This window comes from Ochlerotatus camptorhynchus, unplaced genomic scaffold, assembly GCF_037179485.1.
Source record: "Ochlerotatus camptorhynchus isolate MF236.1 unplaced genomic scaffold, CSIRO-AGI_Acam_v1.1 ptg000250l, whole genome shotgun sequence".
Lineage (NCBI taxonomy): Eukaryota > Metazoa > Arthropoda > Insecta > Diptera > Culicidae > Ochlerotatus > Ochlerotatus camptorhynchus.
The window spans coordinates 548,906-552,903 of record NW_027040740.1 but is presented as its reverse complement, the minus strand read 5'-3'; positions in this window follow the sequence as shown (position 1 = coordinate 552,903).

Here is a 3,998-nt window from a genome sequence, read left to right as displayed (position 1 = left end):
CGATGGTGGGCCAGCAATAATGAAGGTAACCCAAATAAATCTCAATCATTGCAACACAGCACAGCAACTGTTGTGGCAGTCAACAACGGAAACAAAGTGCGACGTTGTAATCATTGCAAAGCCATATCGAGTCCCTCTCGATAATGGTTACTGGGTGGCGAATAGAGCAGGAATGGCGGCCATACAAGTCATGTGCAGGTATCCCATTCAACAAGTGGTGGCGGGCTCATACGAAGGTTTCGTGATCGCCAAAATCAATGGAATCTATGTATGTAGTTGTTACGCACCCCCGAGATGGACAATTGAGCAGTTCCACCAGATGCTAGATGGGCAGTGATTGGGGGAGCAGATGTACCAACGCAAGAGGGTATAGCCTGCTGGAAGCTCTGGCAAAGTTGAACGTCAGTCTGGCCAACTTAGGAACCATCAGCACCTTCCGCAAAGATGGTAGGGAATCCATTATCGACGTCACTTTCTGCAGTACGTCGCTAATGGCAGTGACCATCAGGCGATCCGGTACAGTATCGGTGAACGGACACCGGTGGAAATGCGGAGGACGAAAGTAAGCGAGCGGAAGTGGAAGACGAAGGCATTCAATAAGGATCTCTTCATCGAAGCTCTAAGGGTAGACAGCAGCGTCCCGGGCCTAAGCGCGAACGTGTTGAACTAATTATTAGCAAGGGCATGTGACACAACTATGCCGAGAAAACTGGACCCAACGAACAGGTGGCGTTCAGTTTACTGGTGGAACGAGGAAATTAGCACCCTCCGTGCTACTTGTCTTCGTACCAGAAGGCGTGTCAGAGAGCAAGAACAGAAGCAGACAGAGAGGAGCGTAGGGTGGTGTTCCGAGAGGCCCGGGCTGCACTGAAACGAAAGATAAAGCTGAGCAAGTCAAATAGTTTCAAGGAGCTGTGCTGCGACGCCGATGCCAACCGCTGGGGCAACGCATACCGAGTTGCGATGGCGAAGATCAGAGGTCCAACGATGCCGGTTGAAATGTGTCACAACAAGCTTATAGTCATCGTGGCGTTGAAGGCGGCGATACAGACGTTCCCGGACATGTTGAGGATGGTTCTGCAGAAATGTCTGGACGAGGGTAAGTTCCCTGATAGGTGGAAGGTACAAAAACTTGTGCTGTTGCCGAAGCCCGGAAAACCGCCGGGGGATCCTGTATCGTATAGGCCAATATGCTTGCTACATACTGTCGGAAAGCTCTTGGAGAGGATCATCCTGAACAGGCTGACGAAATGCACGGAGAGTGAACACGGTTTGTCGGAGAGGCAGTTTGGATTCTGGAAAGGGAGATCGACGGTGGATGCAATTCAGACAGTGATTGACAGAGCAGAGAAAGCTTCCAAACAGAAGCGGAGAGGAAATCGATACTGCGCCGTGATTACGATTGATGTGATGAATGCATTCAATAGCGCCAGCTGGGAGGCCATCGCCAAGGCGCTCCATATAATGAGGGTTCCAGACTACCTCTGCAGGATTCTAAGTAGCTACTTCCAGAACCGGGTCCTGGTCTACGTGACAGACACGGGGCAGAAATCGCTTAAAATCACGGCGGGAGATCCACAAGGCTCCATTCTAGGTCCCACGCTGTGGAACGGAATGTACAATGGCGTGCTGACGCTCAAGCTGCCCAAAGGAGTTGAGATCGTTGGCTTTGCAGACGATGTCGTCTTGACGGTATCCGGTGAGACGCTGGAAGAAGTGGAAATGCTGGCGGCCGAGGCGATGGATACGATTGGTAACTGGATGCAAGGAGCGAAGATGCAGATAGCCCACCACAAAACAAAAGTAATGTTGGTCAGTAACTGCAAAGCAGTGCAGCGGGCAGAAATCACCGTTGGAGAGCACACCATTGTTTCGAAGCGCGTGCTGAAGTATCTGGGAGTGATGATCGACGACCGGCTAAGTTTTAACAGCCACATCGTATATGGTTGCGAGAAGGCGGCGAAGGTCATCAACGCAATAGCCAGAATCATGCCGAACAATTCTGGTCCAAGCAGCAGCAAGAGGCGTCTTCTGGCTGGTGTGTCCTCATCGATACTAAGGTATGGAGTTCCAGCCTGGATTGAAGCGCTGAAAAGGAAGCAGAACCAAAGGAAATTGAGCAGTGCGTTCCGGCTCATGGCCATGTGAGTCGTGAGTGCGTACAGAACGATTTCGATGGAGGCAGTATGTGTTATCGCCGGTATGATCCCAATCGGCATAACCTTGGCGGAGGACTACGAATGCTATATGACGAGAGAAACCAGAGGAGTACGAAAAATGGTGAGAACGGTGTCGATGGCTAAGTGGCAGCAGGAGTGGGATGCAGCAGAGAACGGTAGATGGACACACAGGTAAATTTATTGATCATTAGTTTTTGTTGTTAATTAAGCATACATAATATGAAATTAGGTGCAAATTATTACATATGCACTTTCGTTGTTACCTCAAACTTGACAAACATCCTTATGGGACTGATATGCGATTATGGTGCTATCAATAGGGCTATCAAAACAAATATTTCAATTCCATTGCTGTTTACAGATTGAAAATTAAACTTAAATTTGGCAACACTGTTTTTATTTTATTATTTCATATTTATTTACGTCATAAAACATTTGAAACAATAGGCGAAAAATAAGTTCTCTTACTTAGAAAAGTGAGCGAAAAGAAAATTGAAAAACACTTTTTTTTTCTTCTTATAATTCTTGACATTCTGTGTTTCAGGAAATACGAAAATTACTTTTTGTCGGAAAGTGATTCTTATGTAAGAAATGATGGGGAACATGATGGAGCTGTCAGATTGGAAATCTAAATATACTCATTCTGAGAAAATTGTATTTTCAGCTTTTAAACGCATAGGGGAAATGGGTCTAATGTTGGCCTATGGATCTAAGATTGGGCCCATCGCTAAAAATCTGCTATTTATCAATTTTATCAAGATAAACGCGTCATTGGGACGGTACCAATGAATATTTTTGGTCGCTATTGAAATTTAGTCGATTGCTGAATTTACGTTTAGGCCCAAATTAGGGGCATTTAAGTAGGCCGACTTTACAGCCATTTCCTCTATATTACATTTTTGGCAACACTGTACAAAAATAACAAATAATAATTATATTTTATTTGTCTAATTTTTCTCATAAAAACACTGTAAATGTTAATTGTAGCTTTAAATGTTCCGTAGATATAGATAAAAGAAATTAATGCTTCTTGAAAATCACGAAAAATATAAAATGCTCCCTTGAACCGAGGGGTGCTTCGATCGTCCCAAAAACATGGACTCTTGGTCTAAATCGGAAGAGGTAAACTCACTTGCCTCGGACGCTTGGCGCGGAATAACCCATATTCCAAGTGGATTTCGAATTCAAGCAGCTCCAATGAATAAATTAATCGACAAAGTTGAAAAATATGTTTCTCTTCCTATGCTCGAAAATTTCTGCCCTCATAACTCTTTTGATGGTTCCTCTTTTCATCACCAGAGGCTCGCTTAACTTCTCTTCGATGCGTCTATTAACTGACGCGATTTGAGCAGGTACTTCTCCACAGAAATACATATGAAAGCCAAGGCCTATATTGAACTCTGATTTGCATCATTCATTCATGTTTAAATCTGATGAATATACATATTGGGAAAAGAATATGCGAAATTCATCACAATACACACAGCACGCCCTCGTGATTTTTTAGTTGCAATAATGTTCATCCTTGGTGCTTATTGGATACCCTTTGTTACTAACAATGCCTGTAAAATAAGCCATTAATAATCTTTGGCAATTCAATGTTAATTGAGTAGAAATAATGTTAAGTGATCACTGATACAGGAACAAACTCATGTATTCCGACTTTCTTCTACGCTATTTCCAATGCCTCTTTCTATGGCGTTATCAGTAGAATTTCCAATACGAATGAACACCAAACAAAATTGATAAGACATCACTGTAAATGTATGCTTATTATAAGCTTCTTTCCAGAGATTAAGGATTTTAGTGGTAATTCAA